The following is a 24,350-nucleotide window of genomic DNA, read 5'->3' as shown; positions in this document are numbered from 1 at the left end:
ACTGTTGATCGATATGAACGATGAAATTCATTTTTTTTTTTTGACCCTCTCATTTCTATTTACAGCTGAAATGAATTCTAGGACAGGTCTTTCCCACTTGCCACTTTGCATTTTTCATTGTGATGAAATATTTGTACATTTCTTTTCAGAGCCATTGCTGGAGGAGGTCACTGAAAGGCCATGACCATAGGTTGACCTGGAGGTGGACGGGGGGCAATCGGAGGCTCCTCACCTCCTCCCCATCCTTGAAATATGTGTCCCGCCCACCGTTTCCACACTAGGAGCTGTTTTAAGGGCAACCTTGAGAGAGCAAGGTGTTGTTGAGGCTTTCTAGAACTGTTTACGTCCCATTCTGAATGGGACTGACCCATTCAGGCCTCTGTGTAAGCTTCTAAGATTCCTGCCAGGTGTGGAGATCTACTCATCCTGCAGCCGCCCAAGACAAGCCCCAAAAGTAAGTTCCCTTGCCCATGTAAACCGCCACCTCCCAGCCTAGAATGGTCTGCCTCTATTTTCAGTCTCTCCTTGTCCTCTGTGTAGCGGGGCCGGGAGGGCAGGCAATTGGCAAACCAATAGCAATCTACCAGATTGAAATAAAGAATTTCCTTTTCATAGTTTGGAAAGACAAATAAAGTAGATTCAAGAGGGAGATATCCTGCCTAGGTCTCACTTTGGCCTTTAGGAACGACAACAATACTATGTCTACATACACAGAGACTAATGTGACCTATGACTGTGATATTAAGTCCAGGAATGTAGAACTCGGCAATTCAGGAAACGGCTTCAGGGTGGGAAGGAGTATGAGCTTTGTGATAAGAGCCCAGCAGAGTGAAACGCTGTATGTGATTGGCACACAGGAGACCTGAGATCTTGGTTTTGTTTTTTTCTCTAGAATTTTAGAGAATGGTAGCTTTCTCTCTGTACCTTTGCACCTTTGCACTTACCTTGTTCCTCACTAGAGCTACGATTATTATAAAGAAAATGGCAGATACGTCTTGGGCTTCTGGGAAGAATAGTTCTTAACATTAGCACATTTTTGGAGCACGATTTTACCAAGGCCCTTGTTTTTATCTTTATGAGCACTTGGCAAAGGAGGTATCATTTTCTACATTTTGTAGATGAGGAATCAGAGACCCTTGAAAGACTAGGTGACTTGCCCACACCCACATAGTAGGGGAGATGAGACTGAAAGTCAAGGCTGTCCAGTTCCAAAGCAAGGGCTTCTCTACCCGTGGTGTGCATGTGGACTGAGACCTTGTGACACTGCAGACTTGGACACAGTAGGCCTCACACATGGCCTGAAATTTCTCACATGCTCCCAACTGCTGCCCATGCTAGTGGTCCCTGGACCATAGGTAGAGTAGCAAGGTTTTTATACCACCTCTTGTTAACAAATACAGTAGAGATCTTAAGTTGCCTTCCTCCTGAATTTAGGGGAGAGTATTCAGTCTTTCACCAGGAATGTGATGTTTGTTCCCCCGCCCCCTTTTTTTTTTTTGGTAAATACCTCCTATCGAGTTGAGGAAATTCCCTTCTATATATAGTTTGCTGAGAATTTTTATCATTAAGAGAAACTGAATTTTGGCAGATACATTTTCTGCATGAATTGATACTAGCAAATGATTATTTTTTAATGCTTATTTATTTATTGAGAGAGAAAGAGAGAGAGTGCAAACAGGGGAGGGGCAGAGAGAGAATCCCAAGCAGGCTCTGTCAATGCAGAGCCTGATGTGGGGCTCAAATTCACAAACCGTGAGATCTTGACCTGAGCCAAAATCAAGAGTTAGATGTTTAACTGACTGAACCACCCAGGTGCCCCCTAGTTATTTTTTTCAAAGACTGTAATTACAGTGATTGGTTTTTGACTATATATCTAGCCTTGAGTAATTATTTTCTTAAATAATTTTTATTTTGTTTTAAATTCTATATATAAGATATGCTTGTTGAAGAACATTCAGCAAATAGAAAAAGAAAAAAATAAAGAAAAATCACCCAAAATTTCACTACCCACAGATAATATCATTAATGTATTATTGAGCTTCCATATAGCTTTGAAGAAACATGTATGTATTTGTATTTTTACAGAGTTAACAGTAAAACCGTATAGGTATACTATATACATCTTCCTTTGTTTATGTGACATTTTATCTTTAGCATTTAAACATGTTAAACGTTCCAGGCCCACTTTTGCCTCAGCGACTGTGCACTTCCTTCAATCTGGAATCCTTGCTGACAATTAGGTTCTGTTCTGGTTGTTTGTTGTTATCGTTATGAAGTAGGAGCAAACATCCATGTACATAAATCTTTGCTCATTCTTAACAAATTAAATTCATTTCTAGAAGCAAAATTATAGGCTCCTAGTATGTCAATATCTTTAACATTCTTCATGCCAAATGATTTTTTAAATAATTTTTTAAATGTTTGTTTATCTATTTTGAGAGAAAGAGAGTTGGTGGGGAGGAGCCAAGGTGGAAGGGGAGAGAGAATCCCAGGCAGGCTCCACACTGTCAGCACAGGGCAGACGTGGACTTGATCCTACAAACAGCAAGATCATGACCTGAGCTGAAATCAAGAGTTGGTGGCTCAACCGACTGAGCCACCCAGGCGCCCCTCTTTTTAGGAGATTCTTAAATGTTCAATTGAACCGTTTATGTTTGCTTACTTTGCCTATGCTATCAGCATGGTCTTGTTTATGTTGTTTGTAAAAGCTGTCCATACAATAAGGCTTGTAATACTTTTTCTGTCCTTATCTGTTTCCCCTAATTTGTCATTTCTTGTCATTTGCAGCATACACAGATTTTAATTATTATTTATTGAAATATATTAATTTACTGAAATACCTGAATAGTTTTAATAGTTATTCTCTTGATTTATAAAGATTCCTTCCAGTCATCTTATCTTCAAATAAGGATAATTTTCTCCTTCCTGTTCCTTACCTTTGCAATGTATATGCACATATTGTTTCTTATTCTTGCCTTTTTGCATTGGCTAAGATTTGCAGAACAGAGGTTAAAATAGCAGTGATAGTGAGCATCTCTTGTTTCTGTCTCTAATTATCAGGGGTCTAGTGTTTTACCATTTAGAATGATCTTTGTCACTAGCTCTTACAATAAACTTTTAACACAGTGAGGATGCATTCTCTATCTAGGTTACAATGAGTTGTTGCCAGCAATGCCTGATTCCTGGTTTCGGTGGGATGCAGTGGATCTCTGACTTTGACCTTCTCAGCACCTACATACCAGGACGGGGCCTCGAACCATGAGCTTAGCTTCCTAAGCATGTCTTGGAATTCTTTCTGGCAGCAGCCATTAACTTGGCATCTCCCTGTGGTAATTCTGTACTCTTCCACAGTATATCCAGACCATAAAAAAAAAAAAAAAAATCAATCCAGACTAGAGCTGCTGAAAGCTCTACTTTCAGCAGAGGCTCCAAGGAAAACTAAGTCCCTTGTTTATTAGATGCTTCTACTCTTTCCATCATTTGCCAGAACTCCTGAGGAACAGATCTTCCTCTTTTTATTCTCTTCTCTTGGATTTGGAGTCCATCAGAGCAACCATTCTTGACTTCTGCTTCTCAGGGACAAGGGCTACCCCTCTGCCCACTCCCAGTCTATCTGAGAATGGCTGGTTCCACTATTGTTAGGAATCCTGTGGCCAACTGAATGGTCTCTGATTCCTGTCCACTTGGGACTGAAGTTTGGTAAGGGAATTAGAAAAACTCGAGGTAGAGAAGCAGGTGACCCATTTGATTGTCTCAAAAACCATCCTACCTGGTACCTAGGGAGATAATCTCTCAGCATTCTGGAAATTATGGAATCTGCTTTGGTGAGCAAGGGGTGAAGGGTGGAGGAGTGATTGGGGTATCTTCCAATCTTCTTTCAGATGAAAGGGTTTGCATTATAATAGAGTGGATAAAGGCAAAGGTCTCGATCTTGAAAATCTGGATTTGAATCCTGGCTCCAATACTTTTAACTCTTTGATCTTGTGTAAATTACTTAACTTCTCTATATCTCAGTTTTTTTGGATATAAAATAGGGGGAAATAAAGGTATCTATCTTGTAGGATTCCTTTGAGAGTTTAGTGTGTTTATCTATCTGTATCTGTATCTATCGATATGTAGATAAGCAGATATATGGTGTTTAGAACAAATACATAGCATATANAACTCTTTGATCTTGTGTAAATTACTTAACTTCTCTATATCTCAGTTTTTTTGGATATAAAATAGGGGGAAATAAAGGTATCTATCTTGTAGGATTCCTTTGAGAGTTTAGTGTGTTTATCTATCTGTATCTATCGATATGTAGATAAGCAGAGATATAGTGTTTAGAACAAATACATAGCATATGGTAAGCTATCATTATTCAGGTGAAACATGGTAGCCCTCTACTTATTGTTCTTAATCCAACTCCTTTGACCTTTTAGTTAGCAGAAAAATCTCCCCAATTACTAGAATAAACTGCCACTTTTAGATCTTAGTAGTGGTGTGAATTTTTATGTTTTAAAACGTACTTGATATATTTTAATAGATATAAAATATTCTAGATATACTTTAGTATTAAGTTAGGAGAGGCTGTTAGAGTCTGATAGGCAGATGTTATTAAAAAACCTGCTTGTAATCTTGTAATGTGGGGATAAAGTAACGAGGATTAAAAAGAAAATGGGTTTAAATAAATAAAGAAAGAAATCAACAAAAAAATAAAATAAAATGGGTTTGGTAATGCTATTGAACTTGTCACACATGTAAGCACAATAGGATGAATCCAAAAGGTACTATGATAGATAAGCTACCACCTAACTAATCCCTTTGAATATGTGACAGTAGCATTTTTTCAGATTCAGCCTAAAGTTTTGGTGTGTGCCTGCATTACTAATTTGTTGTAAAGCCTTGCCACTTAAAGCTTGGTCTACCCAGATCAAGAGCACCTGCAACATTTGGGAACTTGTCAGAAAAGTGAAATTTCAGACCCCGACCAAGACCCAGTGACTCAAATCTGCATTTTAGCAAGACCCCAGGTGATTCACATGCACATTACATTTTGAGAACCTCACGTCTAGTGCCGTGGTTTTTGAACTTTTCTGTACACTCGAATCATCTCGTAAGACTGTCCTAGCAGCCCATACCAAGTAAACCAGAGTACCTAAAGGTAGAACCCAAGGCCTCAACATTTTTGAAAACGCTCCACGTGATTCCAAGTGTGCAGTCAACTTTGAGAACCAGTGGTCAACAGCCAGCAGTCAAGTCCTTAAAAAGGACCCTCGTTTTTTTAAATCTCCAATTTCAAGTTGGAGCTTGGGAGCAAGAGAAGTCTATGTAGGTGGAAACCACAGAGACTAGAAAAAGGAGGTTCTATTCTTTATGGAACATAAGACCCAGGTTTCCCAGAGATGCAGGCATTCAACTCTGTATTTCCCATGACTTTCAAGTGCTCATAGGGGAAGGTAGTTAGGGGTGGTGATTTGTTTTTGACAGTTTCTAGTGAATGTTACTCAAGACGGACAAGTGACTAGTGATGAGATTTCCATATTGTACAGCAGAGCCTGTGCCTCTCACTACAACCCTCGCTTCTTTCATTTACGATGATGGCAGCCCAGAGTCAGTGAGAGGCACCGTGGAGCCGTCCACTAGGAGGACCTTGACTCTCAGTAATCAGTCTGGAGGCCTTGGCTCAGCACCTGGGTGATGGGGCTACATCATAAAGAGCACCATTGGTGTTGGTTTGAGAAAGACCTGTGCCCACAAAGTTGCCCAAGTTAATTTTTTCCCCTGCCGGGGAACTGCCTTCATTTGCATGGACTCTCAACGACCTACCTTCCTTCAGGCAAACACCAGCCTGCAGTCAGAAGTGTGGTTTAAAATAGAACTGTGTATTTAATGAATAACAGTTTCCACATGTGGGTTTTGGTGCTATCTCATGCCAGCAGCGTCTACAAGCTTATGGTCCTGGATCAAGCAGGCAGCAGGTAGGAGGCTGGCATAGGTAAGGAGGAAAGAGGTAGTGCAAATGATAATGTGCTACAACTACTCAGAGCCTTGTAGCCTTTCTACCTAAAATCGCCGTCGTTCATTTCATTAGGGTGATTACAGCCTTTTCAGTTTTTCTTTCATATGCTCACTTGTGACTTGGATCATTAGCACATGCCCCTTGCCACAGGGGAGGCTGACTTGAGGTGAGAGGGAAACAGCAGGAGAATACGAACTCGTAAAGATTCAGCTTTCATGGAGGGCTTGCAGCTTGAAAAGAGACATAGAAAAATAGAAACGATATCACACATAAGCAAAAGTATTGTTGATTCGAGTTTTTGCAAATAATTGCCTGGATGCAGGCAATTTTTAATGTAGAAAAATGCCTTTAGGGGCTTGGGGAATATAGGAGAGCCACCTGAGATGTTTAAGTTTTGGAAAAACAACTATTTAGCATGCACAGTAGCTACTTTTTCTGCCGTATTTTAATGTATGCAACTGTAGTCCATGCAGTAATCTCACGGCAGGTCCGAAGGAAGCCAATGTAGGTGGCACTTTGATGCAATTTTGATTTGAAATTACTCTTAGAGTGCGTCATGTGGTGGCAGCATGCAGATAGTGCAGGGAGAGGATATTGATTTTTTTACGCTCATTTTAAAATCAGGAAAGTGTTATATTCCAAATGATGTGATTAGGCAAACTATTGATACCATAAAGCTCTCCATAAGATTTGTTTTTTATGTGTTTTGAACACACAAATCAATATTGAGTTCTATTGTTAGTCTACTTGTGTGCTTGTATGTTTGGGCATTACTTAACTTAGATTAAAGAGGAGGAGAAGCTTTTGATCTTCTGTAACCAGTTCAAAGATTTTTCTCTAGAACCATAAACATTTATTTTCATATAAATGTCTATTGATCTTTAATTTGATCATTAATCCTTTTTGTGGATCTATAGTTATAATCATGTTGTAGAAATCCAGTTTACATGGAGGTGGTGCTGACTAAAACCTGCATATTCACAGTTTTGCTGAGATATTTTGGTGGCATCATTCGGCAATTACTAAGTGTCCATTGTATCTAGAATTCTTTACAGTGCAGAGGAATTATAGAAGTTCTGGAAACCTTGATCCATAGCCTGAGGGGGAACAAGAGGGAACTATCATTTACGGATATTCATTTTCTACCAACCACTAGGGTATTTTCATGTTATCACAGATAAGCCGTACAGAGCCTTGAAATAGGTATTATTATTCTCATTCACAGATGGGAAAACTGAACCTCAGAAAAGTCAGTCATTCACTATCACACACTTAGGATAGGGGAACCAGAGTTCAAGCTCTGATGTCTTCTACATCAAAGTCCTTTCCATCAGGATGTAACAAAGCATAGATTTAAACATTTTGCTATATGTTTAAATATAAAACAGCTTTTATAGACAAATATATCAATGTCGAGAGAATGCTAGAAAAATTAACCTGAGTTAGAGTTGATCCAGGAAGACTTCTGGGAGAGGGTTTTTCGTGTGTGTGTGTGTGTGTGTGTTTTCAGCATGGGGCTTGATCCCATGACCCTGGGATCATGACCTGAGTCGAAATCAAGAATAGGTCATCGGTCGCCTAACTGACTGAGCCACCCAGATGCTCCTAGAGAGAGTTTTTATAAAGCATCCTGTATGTAAGTGTTGCCATTGCCCTCCTCTGCCTGGCAATGTTGTTTTCCTACTGCCATCTTCTGCCTTGCACAATCCTGATGCTAACTTACTACCAAAGACTGTAGGATGTCCCTTTTCCTGAAATTATAGGTGTGAGAAAACCCTTTCTGTTTCTGGCTATTCCTATGTGCCCATATTTTTAAATTCATATTACAACTTTACAAAAAGTGTGATTTTCTAGCAGAATATCACTAAAAAATAGGTTATTTCCTAATAATCATAAGACATAGATTATTCACTCTTAAGGAAAAATGGGATAGCATTGAATTCACATCTATACTAGTGATACCCTGATATTATAGCTGCCTTTCTTCCTAAATTACCCAAATCAGCAACTTTGGTGGGTTTATTTACTTGATTGATATTATACAGATTACTCACAAATGCTAGTAAATCAACATCTGGATGATAACTGTCAATCTTTATTGCATTTGCAGATAAGAGAGAAAGATAAGAACCCCTAGGGACAGATGAAATTAACCTGGGTAAGACTTCCAATGCAATAGCCCCTTCCACGGGGTATCAGTTTCAAAACTATGCCACCGTTGTTTCGAGCTGGTACTGTGTGACATGGACCAGAATTCTGTTTAGTAATATGAGCGGTGACACACTCAACATCGCAGGTTGAGCAACTTTACTTTCCTATATTCTTGTAACACTGGTTTCCTGCTAAATTAAATAACCTCATCTTTGGCTTCTATGAAATATTGAGTTTATTAAGGCAAGCTTTCTGTCCCTATTTAGGGCATGGTCTCCTGCTGGGCATGAACGAGTAGATTCTAAAGAAACTGACAGTTTGCCTTCTACAGAATGATTTGAGGGTCTCTGAGCTCTTTGGATGATTATCTACAACAACTAATCCATAAATCAATACTGATATTATGATCTGAGATGGCTTTATTGTATTTTACATATTAAAACATGAGCTTCTGATTTTTTTTCTTTAAAAAATAATATGCTGATTTATCCTTTTTGAATTCATGGCGTGGGTCCTAACAACACAAAATTATTTTAAAAATTCAATATTAAATGATCTCTTTGGAGTCAAATGAGAAATAAGCCAAAAGACTAAGCATATATTGCTTAGAAGAGCTGCTAGTTTGATACAATGGGAAGTGGTATTTAAGCTGCTGTTGGCTAGAGGTGATTCATGAAATCATTTAGAGAACTCTTAAATGCCGAGGTATCTCTTAGAGGCATGTTTCTTTGGTCTGGCCAGGCCACTACACCAAGAGCTGAAAAACCTAGGTCCTATTCACAATTCAGTTAATGTATAAACATCAAAGCAAGTCATTAAGACCCTGCGCCACATTCTGTGGGAACGCTTACCTCCCAAATATGTGAATAAGCCAAGTATTAAGAAACTACTGCTTATAATAACGTCATGGCACGTTATACTTCCGGAAACTTTAATTATATCTGATTTCACATCTACCTTTTGAAATAACTGACAATATTAGGCACATATTTTTCATTGGCACCTTTTTTATTGTTGTTAAATATTACCCTTGCTTTTATAATTTAGAATTATTCTTTGCTGGGTGAGTGTATCATTCTTGCTGTAGCTCCAGTCCAGGACGTACTATTTGCAATGATATTAATAGTTTTACTCTTTTTAGCTTCTCATGTTAAACTCTGACAGAAAGTCCTCAGTTCTCCCAGTTCTCATCTATGCTTTCCTTGATTTGTCTTATTTTTTTTTTTAATTTATATTTTATACTGTCTTTTCTTGTTAGGACCCTACCTATGTGGTTTTATCTATTAGGAAGATGTGTTCATGTATCAGTGCTTCCTTGTAGAGCAAAGGACATTTACAACTTTAAATATGATATTATTTAGTGATATTTAAAATATTTTAAATGCAAGTCAGGAAATGAGAGGTTGCAGAAAACTTGTTTTGGAAAGGAAGAAAATTCAAAAGAGAACACTGAAAGGGCAACAAAAGAAATAGAGAGGAGAAGAGGCAAAGATGCTTTTGAAAACTTCCTCCATCTTTCTATCTCAGGACCTGGCATCTTTGAGCTTCTTCCTGTGCAGAACCTCAGTTGTGTTTTTAAACATCCGCAGGACTAGTTCATGTGTCAGCCATTGCCTGAGCTATAGAAGGCAGTAGTACACTTAATGGCACGTGTCTCCTTTGTCACTAGTCTCAACAAAAAGGAAATGAGGCAACTTGTCCCTGTTCTGCCCTGATTTTTGACCTTTTGGTGTCTACTGTCTTTCTCTTCAGGCCTGGGAGGATGATGTGGGTCAGGACAGCCAGGACACTGGTCCTAAGCCGGTCCTGTCTCCAAATTCCACCAATCTTTAAGGGCTGGGGGAGGGAAGAGTGTGCCTACAATAGTGCCAGGCACATAGTAGGGATTCCAGAAACATTTAGTGACTGAATAAATAAATTAAGGTCTGTGGGATGGACCTGGACTTCTCTGAATCCAGTTGGAGGCTTGGGGAGGCAGCACCTCTAGACAGACCATGGAAATATCAGGGGGAAGTCATATAGAGATCACTCTCAATCAAACCTCATTGTTGCCGACATTTTTAAAAACGGATTTATAATCAACATGATATAGCAAGCACCGATTCTGTGTACAGTTTGGTGGTTTTTGGCAATGGTATAGACCATGTAATCACTGCCTCAAAAAGATACAGATAATTCCAATCATTCTGGAAAGTATCCACATGCCCCTTTCTATTTCCTCTCCCTCAACCCCACTCTTACTCTGGGCTCTTCTGTAGATTATTTATGCCTCTATTTGGATTTCCTGTAAATGGAATCTGGTTTTCATTTCATATGAAAAAATGTCTAGCTTTTTTCACTTCGCAACTTTTTGGAGGATATTGTATCAATTGGATATTGATATTGGATATTGTATCAATATCCTTTTTTATTGTGGAGTGATTGTCTATTCATACAGACACATTTCAATTTGTTTATCTTTTCTCCTGTTGATAGACATTTGAGTTGTTTTCAAGTTTTGACTATTACAAAGTTGCCATGAACATTAAAAATACTATTCTTAACCTTTGTCAACTTCTAAACTGCTCTTCATTTCTATTAGGTTGTCATTCTAAGGATGTTACCTATGTGAAATCATACAGTACGTAACTTCATGGGATTGTCTTCATTCACTCAGCATCGCTATGATTCACTCTCCATCACTCTGGAGAGTCAATCGAGTTGTTACACCTTACGAGTAAATGGTCTACTTGTTCCTTTTGGTTGCTGAGTAGTATTCCACGGTGTGGATGTACCACAGTTTATTTAATCATTCGTTGGCCATCTGCTCTGATTCCAGTTTTCGGCTATTATAAATAAAGATCCTGTAAATATTTGTACATAGGTTTTGTGTGAAGCATAAGTTTTCAGTTCTCTGGGATAAATGCCCAAGAGTGTAATTGCCAGGTTGTATGAGTAGTTATATTGCCAAGTTTAGTTTTTCTTTCAGAAAAACTGTAAAAAACATTTTTCAAAGTGGTCATATCATATCTGCACTAACAATGTGTGAATTATCCAGTTTCTCTGCATCATCTTCAGCATTTGGTGTTGTCATTATTTTTTATTTTAGGCATTCTGATAGGTGTGCAGTGATCCCTCATTGCAGTTGTAATTTGTCCTTCTTTAATGGCTAATGATGTTGAACTTCTTTTCATGTATTTATTTCCCATGTATATTCTCTTCAGTGAAACATTTGTTCATGTCTTTTGCCCATTTTTTCATTGGATTGTTTGTTTTTTTACTGCTGAGTTTGGAGAACTCCTTATATATTCTAGATATATTCTAGATTTATGTTTTGCAGATATTTTATCTCAATTTGTAGCTTGCCTTTTCTTCCTCTTAACAGGGCTTTTCACAGAGAAAATGTTTAAGTTTGAAGAGATGTAGCATCAACTTTTCCTTGTAGGGATCATTGCTTAATGTTAAAGTTAAATTTTTGTCTGGCCCTAGATCCTGAAGACTTCATCATATGTTTTTTTTCTAAAGTTTTACAGTTTTATATTATACTTTTAAATTGGTGATTCATTTTGAGTTAAGTTTTGCATAAGGTATGAGATTTAGGTTAAGGTTCTTTTCTTTCTTCCTCTCTTCCCCCCTCTTTCCCTCCCTCCCTTTCTCCCTCCTTCTCTCTCTCTCTCTCTTTCTTTCTTTCTTCTGTGTCTATTGATGTCCAATTGCTCTAGCACCATTTGTTAAAAAACTATTGTTCTTCCATTGACTTGCTTTGTGTCTTTGTCAAAAATCAGTTGTGGATATTTGTGTGGATCTATTTCTAAGTTCCTTATTCTGTTCTTTGATCTCTATGTCTATTCTGCCAATGCCATACACTTTTGATTATATGGGTATATCTTAGCCAGAATATTGGATAGAGTGATTCCTTTCATTTTAAAAATTATTTTTCAAGAATGTATTAACTATTTGAACACTTAAAATTTTCCATGTAGATTAAATTTGTAAATTTTGGAATCAGTTTGTCATTGTCCACAACATAGACAAAATCTGCTTGCTGAGATTTTAATAGGAGTGCTAAACTTATAGGTCAATTTGGGGAGAATTGACATACTTAGTATAGTCTTTTAATCCATGAACATGGTCTGTCTCTCTGTTTATTTACATCTCTTTTGATTTCTGTCATGAGCATTTTAATTTAATTTTAATTTAATTTAATTTTCAGCATATAGATTGTGTACATGCTTTATTAAACTATACTTAATATTATTTTATATTATACTTAATAATATTTTCTTGGAGCAAATGTATGCATGGGATTTTTTAAAGTGTTTATTTACTTATTCTAAGAGAGAGAGAGAGCGCACACGTGTGCAAGTGACTCTATTAGCACAGAGCCTGTCATGTGGCTCAGTCTCACAACCATGAGATCATGATCTGAACTGAAATCAAGAGTCGAATGCTTAACTGACTGAGCCAACCAGGCACCCCTGAATGGGATTTTTAATGAATTGTCCTGATTGTATCCAACCATTATATATTATGTGTGTTGGTGGAAAGAGCAATTCGCTTGTCTTTTATTTTGTAGTCTGTCAGACCAAGAGGAACCGCATCTTGATCTGATGGAAAAGACTGCACATCTCCCAGAATTCCTCAAATTTAAGTTCATTTAATAATTAGACGAAATATTCAGATTGTCTTTTTTGAGAAGGGGGTGAACGTATTCTTTGTATGTGAAGAAAGGAGCACATGGGTCTTTGCATGGCTTAAGAGGTGGATTTTGGCAGAAATTATCTCTTTATATTCTGTTATTCCTTTTTACACAGTAATAGAATTTTCAGAATTTTTCAGAAAATCACCCTAATTTATGACATCAGTTTTCAGCCTCATTTACACATAAATGTAACATGTGATTAAGCTCTGGCCAATGGGATATAAGTGGACAGGAGATACCAAGTTTTGAGTTCAATCTTTAAAGAGGAAGAATGTAGCCATTGTGATCCCTCTACCATCCTTCTTGCTATCTGGAGTGTGAATGTAGGGCTGGGCCCTCTGGATGTGAATGAAGGCAACACTCTCCATTCACATCAAGGAGATGTGAACAATAGTAGGGATATTAGACAAACAATGTGGAAAGAGTCGGAGTCCCTGAAGTGTGAAGCATGATATAAGCCACAATCTGCTTATGTTCAGTTCTGGACCCTTATACAGGAGTTGAACCCACATCCTAACCTATAATTTACTGAGCAAGAGATAAGAACTATTAATATTTGGGGCTGGCACTTAGCAGTCATTTTTCTAAGCCAATATATGGTTGAAATTATCGTTTATTTTCATTTCTCTATATTTACTTTTATTAAACAATATATATGACTGACTTCTTTGTCAAAAGATGTACAACTATGATTATACTTTTAAATAATGATAGGCATTCCAATATTCATCTACCATAATTTAATTAGTCATTTTCTCATTTTTGGCCAGTTTTTGCTATGATAGATAGTATTATAGTGAACATTTTTTTTATATAAATCCTTGACCACATTTTTGACCATTTCTTTTGGATAGATTATTAGAATAACATTATTTGAGCAAGAGAATAAGGCTCTGTAAAGCTGATAAATTACTTCCAGAAAGCTGTACTGGTAGGAGCATATATGTTTTCTTGTCCCTTTACCAAGGTAATTAACATTTTAAAAATGCTTTTGCTATTTGGATATTTGAAAACAGTATCTTCTTGTTTGAATTTGCATTTTAAAAATGACCAAGAAGATTGGATCATTTTTCTCATTTTTATCAGACCCATGAAATTCTTCTTCCATAAAATAGCCATTCATATTGTTAAAAGATAAACTGAGGCACATTAATTTTTTGATTAATTAATTAATATTTTTAAATTTACATCCAAGTTAGTTAGCAGGTAGTGCAACAATGATTTCAGGAGTAGATTCCAGTCATTCATCTCCTATGTATAGCACCCAGTGCTCATCCCAACAAGTATCTTCCATCATGCCCATTGCCCATTTAGCCCATCCCCCCAGCCATAATCCCTCCAGCAACCCTCAGTTTGTTCTCTATATTTAAGAGTTTCTTATGTTTTGTCCCCCTGTTTTTATATTATTTTTGTTTCCTTTCCATTATGTTCATCTGTTTTGCATCTTAAATTCCACAAAGGAGCGAAGCCTTATGATATTTGTCTTTCTCTGACTAATTTTGCTTAGTATAATACACTCTAGTTCCATCCAGGTTGTTGCAAATGGCAAGATTTCATTCTTTTTGGTTGCTGAGTAATACTCCATTGTGTATTCTCTATCCATCTTCTCTATCCATTCATCTGTAAATGGACATTTGGGCTCTTTCCATGCTTTGGCTATTGTTGATAGTGCTGCTGTAAACATTGGGGTGCATGTGCCCTTTTGAAACAGCACACCTGTATCCCTTGGATAAATACCTTGTAGTGCAATTGCTGGGTCATAGGGTAGTTCGATTTTTAATTTTTTGAGGGACCTCCATGCTGTTTTCCAAAGCATCTGCACCAGTCTGTATTCTCACCAGCAGTGCAAAAGAGATCTTCTCTCTCTGCATCCTTGCCAACATCTGTTGTTGCCTGAGTTATTAATTTTAGCCATCCTGACTGGTGTGAGGTGGTATCTCAGTGTGGTTTTGATTTGTATTTCCCTGATGATGAGTAATGTTGAGCATATTTTCATTTGTCTTTTAGTCATCTGGATGTCTTCTTTGGAAAAGTGGCTATTCATATGTTTTGCCCATTTCTTCACTGGATTATTTGTTTTTTGGGTGTTGAATTTGATAAATTCTTTACAGATTTTGGATACTCACCCTTTATCTGATATGTCATTTGCAAATACCTTCTCCCAGTCCATTGGTTGCCTTTTAGTTTTGCTGATTGTTTCTTTTGCTGTGTAGAAGCTTTTTATCTTGATTGGGTCCCAATAGTTCACTTTTGTTTTTATTTCTCTTGCCTCCAGAGACATGTTGAGAAAGAAGTTGCTGCAGCAGAGGTCAAAGAGGTTTTTGCCTGCTTTCTCCCCTAGGATTTTGATGGCTTCCTGTTTTTCATTTAGGTCTTTCATCCATTTTGTGTTTATTTTTATGGATGGTGTAAGAAAGTGGTCCAGGTTCACTGTTCAGTTTTCCCAACACCATTTGCTGAAGAGATTGTCTTTTTTCCATTGGATATTCTTTCCTGCTTTGTCAAAGAGTAGTTGGCCATATGTTTGTGGGGTCATTTCTGGGTTGTCTATTCTGTTCCATTGATCTAAGTGTCTGTTTCTGGAGACACATTAAAGTTTTGACTGTTCAACATCAGGAGGTGCCAAACTGAAAGCGGTTAGCAGAGCTCCACCAGCAGGAGCTAAGCAAAAGGCCTGTATAGAGCAGACACAGAAGCAGGCAAGGGAATTATTTCATTGACTGTAGCTTTAGCATTTACCTTATTTGGGAAAATCTAGGTGGGCGTGATTGGTTTTTCTTAAGTTTGATTTCTTCACCTTGAGGCATTTATAGGAATCCACTCTGGCTTCAGTTTCCTTTTGCTCTCATAGACTGCCAAGGTAATAGAGCCACCTCAGTCTACGAGCCTCCTTGTTAAATTACTTTTACAAAATTCATTTCTTTTCAAAAACATGTTTTAAAAATGTTTTTTTATCTCTGAGAGAGAGAGAATGAGACAGAATGCAAGCAAGGTAGGGGCCAAAAGAGAGGGAACACAGAATCTGAAGCAGGCTCCAGGGTCTGAGCTGTCAGCGCAAAGCCTGATGCCGAGTTTGAACCTAGGAGCCATGAGATCGTGACCTGAGCCAAACTCTGATGCTTAACTGACTGAGCCATCCAGACATCCCAAATTCATTACTTATATTGCTGTTGATCCTTAGATAATGATTTCATTATCTAATTTCCATGAATTCCTTTTGTATTGAGAATATTCATTCTTTGTAATATAGCATATGTTTTCTTAATTTGTTCTGTCTTTTAACTTTATGATATTTTCGATTAGCAAAAGTTCTGAATGTAAAATGATGTAGGATATACTGGCATTTCTTTTCATTCTTCCATTAGTTTTATGATCAGAAAGCATTTCTTTCTTCAGAAATAAGATATATTTTCAAATTTTCTTATATTTTTTTTAAGTAGGTCTCATATCCAAGTGCCAAACCAACACGGGGCTTAAACTCAAAATATTGAGATCAAGACCTGAGCTGAGATCAAGAGTCAGTTGCTTAACTGACTGAGCCACTAGGCACCCCTAAATTTTCTTATATTTTAAAATATTTTTATTTTTAGATGGACTTCTGAAAGTAACTTAAAATGTATTTTAGTGTATGGTATGAGGAATCTAAATAATTGTTTCTTCATACATCGTTTTCTCAGTGACTTAATTGATTTTCTTTTCCATTGTTTATGATACTTGCATGATCACATACTGCATTTTTACAACATGATGACTGTAGTTAACACCGCTGTTTGATATATAGAAAGTTGTTAAGAGAGAGTTCTCATAGGGTTCTCATCACAAGGAGAAATGTTCTTTTCTTTTCTTTTGATTATATCTAGATGAGATGATTGATGTTAATTATACCTGCTGAGGTAACTCATGTCACAATAGATGTAAATCCAGCCATCATGCTCTACACCTTAAACCTACACAGCCATGTATGTTAATTGCTTCTCATTAAAACTGGAATCAATCTTATTTTACATATACTAAGGTTTCTATGGCTGTCTATATTGATTCTTCCATTTACTCTTCAAGTAGTGACTATATTTTTATTGGCTCTTTTAAATTATATTTGAAAAAAATTTAATATAAAAAAGCCAAAGAATAATACAGTAATTGTTTACATTCCAACCACCCAGAGTTAATATTAACATTTTCCACCTTTGTATTGGTACACAATTATTTTAGTTATTTTGGCTATCTAATACTTCATCATAACTGGTAGGACAACTTCCATATAACTCTTTTTTTCCAAATGTTTCTTACTATTTTTACTTAGTTATTCTTTAAATGGACTTTAAAACCATTTTATTGTTCTCTTAAAAATTCATTGAGAGTTTCATTTTTTTTAAGATTCTGCTGATAAAGAATTTACAGAGTTGATATTCCCAACCAGAAAAATCACATTCTCTCATTTTCTTGTCTCTTCTTTACAGTTCACCATAGATTCACATAGTTTTTGTCCCCATGGATATCGCATATTTTGAGTTAAATTATTTCTTAGTATCCAGTGATTACTTACAGTTTTGGTATCTCTTTCTCCCATTGTATCTTCAAATGGGTTACATGCTTTTGCATGTTTATTTTCACATTAGATCTGAAGAACCTACTTTTGAATGGCTAGACATCTTTCTTAAAATATACAATGGAGTGGAAGAATGAGATTTGTACCTATGTCTTCTTGAAAATTTACTAATTTCTAATTAAAGTACAGTTGACATATGGTATTATATTGGTTTCAGGTGTACGGCATAGTGATTGCACAATTATATACATTACAAAATGTTCACCGTGCAAAGCCTAGTTACCATCTGTCACCATACGATGTTATTACGGCAATCTTTTGACTGAGGATACAAGTACTCCTTCCATTCTGTTCTGTTCTATCACGTTCTGACATTGGCAAAGAGCCTAAAAACTATCGATAAGAACTAGAATACAAAACACCGTGTCAAGTTCTGAAATGGAGAAACAATATTGTGAGGACTGGTCTATGCATTCAAGACACATTTTTCTGAAAGACAAAAACCAAGTGGAAGACGCATGTAATTAATTGCAAAACAATGAAAGAGATCAGCACAATTGTTTTACAATAGTGATTACTCAGTGGACCCCTGTGAATTGAATGAATGCAGGATAAGCTTTCACTAGATTTCCTGTTTTTGTTGTTGCCTACTCAGCCCCTTTTTTGGCTGCTGCACTTTTTACTGCTCCTGCTTATTTTTGTTCTGGCTCCTAGATGCCTGTGGCTGTGTATTCACCAATGTTAAATAAACAGTCTGCATCCTCCAGCTGGATGCCCTGCTTTTTGAGAAATGTCTGTGGTTTTATTGCAACAAGTCCTAATGAAACTTGGTCCAATTACATAAACTTATTAAATATTATATGAATAACATTGCCACCACCACTGATGTATGTTGTGATTCAGTCCCGACTCGACTGACAATAAATAGCCATTCCCCCAGACAGAGAAGCTTTTGCAGATGGCTACCTCTGTTCCTCAGCTGGCTGCTGTTCCCTCAGAAAGCTGACTTGGCTCCGCAGCACGGAAACTGTAGTGTAACCAGGATGCTGATGAAGAGCCAGCCTGGAGCGGGGTGGAAAGGGGGTCGTTTATCACGGGGTAAAAATTCTTCCTGTCTACAGGTGTAGGAAGGAGATGCAGGATAACATCAGGAGCAGAACTCATCTGGCAGATTTATTTATTTTTTAAACAAATATGCTAGGACTTACTCAACCAAGAGTTGTGCTCTTGAAGGAGCCATCAGTCACCTCCGGAGAATCATGGCTTTCTAACGTTTCTTGAGAGATCTCTTGAGGTACATGCCTTTGAGATATTATTTCATGTATCGAATAATATTTGATATTTCATATATGCCTTCTGTGTAGCCCCATCTTGTTTCTTTGAAGATGGCTTTCATTTCTGGAAATAGACAAAATTCACTGGAAATTAAGTCTTCTGGGTAAAGCTGGTGAATAAAATAGATAGCTGGATGTTTGTGGATGACTGACATGTGAGTGTGCTGTGATAAAGTGGATTTTTACTTGAATTTGAACTGGTTTTAACGACAGGGAAGTTAAACATAATGGCAGCTCACTGGTTTGCATAGATTTATAGGTCTGTACTTCCTGAGGTTCCTTTTTTTAAGGTCAAACTCATTTATAAAAATATATTCTAGGTTGCCTAGTTAAATGCCAGTCATATGATCTGAATACCTTTTCCGTGTCTTGTCAGAACATTGTGGGATTAACCAGAGCTTCACTATGTCCTTCTGCTGCCAAAGCCAGATTGCTTCTCATTTAGTTTGTTCTGGGTCCAGGGGCCTGATAAAATGCATTTATCACATGGTCTCACCCAGTCCCTAATGGAAGAGATGATTTCTGAGTATTAAACCAGTTGATTGGTTAGTTGTTGAGACAGTTGGCCATTTCAGTGGTTTTCTTTTCTGGAAAACTGCAGTCATTTTATATCTTGCTCTGTTACAGTTTGACAATATCCAAACTTATATTTATTCTCTTAGGTGTGTCTCTCCATCTTATTCATAAGGAACTTAGACCTTCTAAAGTGACTTTGATACAATATGAATGGGCTTACTCAACCTTTGCAAAAGGCAAACCGGATACTTAGATTATAAAATTCAATTATCCAATGATAAGCAAGAACAGCCTTGAAAAGAGGAAGAGGCGGGCCAAAGAGGAATCAAGAGTAAGCATTCTGGAAGCACCAACAATATAACAGCTGCCACCACCATGTCCTAAACATGTGTCACATGCCATGCACTGCGTTTGGCACATTACCCATATTATCTCATTCAATTCTCACTTCTACTGTATTTGGTAGCTGTTTTCCTCCCACTTTATGGATTGGTGCTCAAGATCACATGGTAATAAGTAGTAGAACTTGGCTTTAAATCCACATTTTCCTAATTACAAAGCCCATTTTTTTGTTCTAAACCTTTACTTGATTTGTACTTTGACTAGGGCTGTAAAAGGTGTGTTGGCCATTATGGTAGAAGAAGGAAAAGAGATACTCATTTTCTTCACTTAAACTCTTGCAGCTAGTTTAGAACTTGACTCAAAATGTCGAAGACATAAAATGCGATACATCAATAGAACATAAAAATGCAATAATAGTCAGGTTTGGGACCCTGGGAAAGTCATTTAATGAAAAAAGATGGAATTGGCCTGCACATACAATAGCACACTGAGTGAGTTTCCTTATTAAAGAATGAAAGCATTTTGGAGTCACCATTTTGCATAATCTAAAGTGTGTAAGGGAGGTTATCTTTACACAACATTATGCACTTTGATGTTTCCATTCGGTATGCCATTTTGGCTTTCTGATACAACACTCACTGTATAGTCGGTCTCCCTCTGAGAGCTTTCTTCCAGATCAAAAAAAGATGGAGTAGCATGGATTATTTTGGTTTGTGCATTGCTCCTTCTCTGAGGCAGAAATGTTTGCATTTCTGCGGTAAGGTCACCGGGAGACTAGCACTGCACATAGAATTTCAAATATAGCCTTTGTACTCCATTTCTTTCAGTTAATTTACATATTGCTGCTGTATCACCTGTTAGCTTTGCAGAGAGCATACATTCAAGAACAGTAGAAAGTTTGCTGTTGCCCAATGATGAGGCTGAGCTATTTACAGTAGATGGAAAACTAGATCCAGGTGAGAAGGATTTCTTATAAGATTCCTGTCCCCTCTTTTGTTCCTTACACAGATTTTAAAAACATCAAGAGAGATTCTTTGCTTTGCTTCACTTGATTCTTTGTTTTACATCACCTTTCATAATATTATTCAGCCTGTTCCATTCCTTTCCATTTCTTAAAGTATATTTTGTAATTGTTTTGGCCACACTTTATTGTTATATGGGCTATTTAGTTGTCACCCTCCCCCATGAGGCCACAAACCCACTCTGTCTTGTTCAAAACTGTACACTCAACACACAGCCAAGCACTTGACACTTGTGGGTTATTTGTAGAATGAACGAGCGTTAATCGAGTGGATGGCTTCAGTGATCTTTAACAGGATCACCAATGCTTTCCCCTCAATATTCAACTAGATCATTTTGTTATGAATACATGGTATCTTATTTAAGCACTAGAATAGTCTGAACACGTAAATGTATTTTGCAAAGAATATACAAAAAGGCTAAGAGAAGTCGAGAAACTGGGCAGAACAAGAGCTCCCATGTATGCAGTTATCAGCTCCTTTTTGTTTCCCTTCCAGATCGCAGAGATTGAATCTCCTCCAGCTTACATTTCCCTCTGCAGCTGCTCGCCCGTGGGGACTCTGCGAGCTTCCAGAGCTGTGCAGCCACAAAGGCGGCTGAGAGATTATTGCCCACGGAGAAACTGAGGGGTAGTGTGACTTGAGCTGCCAGTGCCACTAGAATTTATTTAGATTTTAGCATGATAATCCAGACTCTGTCCACATTCTCAGAAAGACATGAGTTTAAGAGAAGTTAATTCACCAATATAGTGAGTAAATCTACTTTTTTGTTCTTTTAAATTAGAAAAGGGTCATGCTGAAGGCAATGTAGATTCTTAGGTGATTGTCTTTATCAGCTTTTAATTTAGTTTTGCTTCCTGATATTTCCTTCTTTATTTTAAGTCTTTTTTTTTTCTTTTTGGTGGAAGAGGAAGGAATGCAGAAAATAGAAAAATTATTTGTTATAATTTTTTATTCTTACTCAAAAGTAATATGAAGTATCCATCTACTTCTTTTAAAAAAGTTTTTGTAATATTTGTTTATTTTTGAGAGACAGAGACAGAGCATGAGTGAGGGAAGGGCAGAGAGAGAGGAAGACACAGAATCTGAAGCAGGCTCCAGGCTCTGAGCTGTCAGCACAGAACCCGACATGGGGCTCAAACTCACAAACAGTGAGATCATGACCTGAGCTGAAGCCGGAAGCTTAACCGACTGAGCCACCCAGGTGCCCCTCTAGTTACTTCTAATAAAAGACTGGTATAGATGAGTCAGCCTAATTTAGTCATATTGATTCCTCAATACCAACATTATAAGCCTATTTAATTCAATTCAACCAATATTTATTGACTATTTTCTTACTGTGTAATGAGATGTGGCTACATGATCTATATAAATATAATAAATATATAAATAAAATTAAAAATGAGGCCAATTGTTTAAGCCATATACAAAAAAATGAACACAATGAAGATGTAGATAATATTTCTTTTTTTAAGTTTATTTATTTATTTTGAGAGAGAGAGAGATAGAAAGTGTGCCCATGAGTGGGGGAGGGGCAGAGAGAGAGAGCATCCCAAGCAGGTTCCATGACATCATCACAGAGCCCAACGCAAGATTCGAACTCACAAACTGTGAGATCATGACCTGAGCTGAAATCAAGAGTCAGATGTTTAACTGACTGAGCCACCTAGGAGCCCCAGTAGATAATATTTCTTAAAAAAAAAAAATCCATCCCAGTAGAAAACCAAGATCATTTTATGGGAATTTTCCTTTTTTAATTAAAAATTTTCTCTGATTCAGTTCCTGTAATTACTATTTTTCTTCCCAAGTCTGTGGGCTGAGTCCGTGAGCTGCCAACCCTGTGGGCCTGAGATAGTTGGAAGATAGCTAGGATGTTAAATTTCAAATAGAGTTTGGACCTTCCATTTCCTTAGGCAAATAATTGTTCTTGTGTTGCCAACTCTACTGATGATCTTTTGCTTCTAGAAAAATTTGAAAGAGAAATTCTCTGAGTTGTTGTTTTTTTTTTTCAAATCAACTTACAAAACCAAACAAGCTTGCCTGGTGTACTATAATATAATAGTATCTTCCTAATGATTTCTCAGGAGAGTGAAGTGATCAGAAAGAAATGTGATAGGAAGACTTGCCTTTCTTCATTTAACAGACTCAAACAAAACAAAAGGATAACAAAAATTTGCTGTTCTGAAGAACTGGAAGGAAGGTACAAATTGTAAAACTTCATTAATATCATAAAGCTTGTTAATATTATGTGGCATCCATGATTTCCAGTTATTTGATATTCTTGAAGAATAAAAAGATTGAAAGACTAAACTATTGGGAAGTGGTAATTTTGTGTGGACATATATATTGTTGTCATGAAATTTTGGGGACACACGTTTAGGTGCACCCAACATGAAGTCTGATTCATTAATTGGTTCAAGAGTGTCATATTCTGCTACCTTTGTCTATAGTCCTATGAGAACATGGCCAGTCCAGTTTAGGTAGAGTGCCTGCAAGCACGGTGGGCAAAAGACTAATGTGCTTCTACAAAGGACTAATGATGCCTGCATGGCTGAATTGAGAATGGGTTTGGTTAGGAGACAATGTCTGTCATACAAAACTGAAAGGGCAAAGCTGGCTTAATCTAGAAGAATTGAACAGGGTAGAGGGAGCTGCTACTTATATATTTGAAGCCCACTGAATTTTTGTTAGGAATCGTTGGCTGGAATTTCTTTTAGGTACTGAGATGGCCTGTGGCCTGGATCGCAGTAGGGGCTAGTTTTACTGGTGTGACAGATCTGAATCAGAGGTGCTATTAGAGAAGGCAAGCCTGAATAGAGTGGGCAGTACATAAGTATCCTTCAGGTGTACTTCTAAAAGGGCAGAGGATCCTGCAAAAGATTCTGAAGGCAGGGGGCAAATTTGGATTTGAACAAACCATTTTAGTTCTGCGTTTTAGACTCAGCAAACCCTTTAAAACTAATCTTGGTTTCAACATATATATGATATGTTCTTTTGACTGAACAAGTAACATTTTAGTCTGGCTTCTATTTTCTTTAAAAAATTGGTGTGGCCGAATACTGTAGCATAGGCTAAAATGGAATTATTTTGTTTAAAAAACACCTTGAAAATATACCACTTAAAACCAGACTGTTTTAGCAAATATATATTAGTCTTGAGAGAATTGGTTTTGGTACCCGGTTTGATTTCTTTTTTAATCACATACTTCTGCTCCACTGGAAGATCTGCTGAGTTTAGACTTCTAAGCAACACGAGCCCCACCTGGTCTGTTCTTAACCATCTTGTCTTGTGTAGGAGACTTTTGGAACATGTAAGCCAATGATGAGGTGATGAGGTACAGACAGATCTCTCTCTCATTTTCTCTCTCTCTCTCTCTCTCTCTCTCACCTTAGATCCTAAATAATACACCCAGTTCTGGGTACAAGTAGTTGTACAGGAAATAGTAATTTTCTTACCTTTTCTAATAAATTAATTTTTTTTAACTTTTTTTTTTTAATGTTTTATTTATTTCTAGGAGAGAGAGAGAGAGACAGCGTGAGCAGGGGAGGGTCAGAGAGAGAAGGAGTCACAGACTCTGAAACAGGCTCCAGGCTCCGAGCTGGCAGTCAGCACAGAGTCCGACGCGGGGCTCGAACCCACGAACCGCGAGATCATGACCTAAGCGAAAGTCGGACGGTTAATCGACTAAGCCACCCAGGCGCCCCAAATTTTTTAAGTTTTTATTTAAAATCCAGTTGGCTAATATAGAGTGTAA

The sequence above is a fragment of the Crocuta crocuta genome, unplaced genomic scaffold (genome assembly GCF_008692635.1).
Source record: "Crocuta crocuta isolate KB4526 unplaced genomic scaffold, BGI_CrCroc_1.0 scaffold189, whole genome shotgun sequence".
Lineage (NCBI taxonomy): Eukaryota > Metazoa > Chordata > Mammalia > Carnivora > Hyaenidae > Crocuta > Crocuta crocuta.
This window is presented reverse-complemented; position numbering follows the sequence as displayed.